Source organism: Triticum dicoccoides, chromosome 1B (genome assembly GCF_002162155.2).
Source record: "Triticum dicoccoides isolate Atlit2015 ecotype Zavitan chromosome 1B, WEW_v2.0, whole genome shotgun sequence".
Taxonomy (NCBI): domain Eukaryota; kingdom Viridiplantae; phylum Streptophyta; class Magnoliopsida; order Poales; family Poaceae; genus Triticum; species Triticum dicoccoides.
This window is the reverse complement of record NC_041381.1, coordinates 701,735,748-701,736,312: the sequence shown is the minus strand read 5'-3', so window position 1 is coordinate 701,736,312 and position 565 is coordinate 701,735,748. Positions and strand designations below refer to the sequence as shown.

At 39.5% G+C, this 565-nt stretch overlaps 1 protein-coding gene across 1 annotated transcript in view; it reads right to left on the bottom strand.

Moving 5' to 3' along the window:
* The window catches only part of LOC119351014, a 30,048-nt gene that overhangs the window by 9,864 nt on the left and 19,619 nt on the right, over positions 1-565 (bottom strand). The gene's annotated exons all lie outside the window — the stretch shown is intronic.

Here is a 565-nt window from a genome sequence, read left to right as displayed (position 1 = left end):
CCACCTCCTGTCTCCGCCACTGCATACCGCTGTTAATTAGTCACGAGATTATCTGTACTCTAGGTACAAAAATTGCTCAAGTATTCAAGCAGCAGTTTTTTTTAATCTTTTATATGATATGATATACTAGCTCGGGTGCTTCCTGTCCTTTTGTGTGCTCAACACTGATGGCTAAACCAGAATACCTATTATTTCTCCGCCGAATTGCACTAGCGTGGCTACTGCCACAGGGTTGGATGTTCCAGTTGTTCCTGCATCTATATACTGCAGTTAATTAGTCACGAAATTATCTGTATGCTAGGTTGAAAATTTAGCTCAAGTTTTCAAGACGCAATTTTTTTAATATTTTTATGATATAATATTTTCTCTTGCTAGGATGCTCGCTTTCCTTTTGTCTGCTCAATACTGATGGCTAAACAAGAATACCTAAGATATATACTCATTGGATACTTACCAGTACAGTGTTCCATCCCGTATGGTAATCGTTTTGCGACCCTTACCAAGTACTGGAAAAAAATTATATGAGACCAGGTCTCACGGTTAGCAGGTGAGACCCGCCTTGATG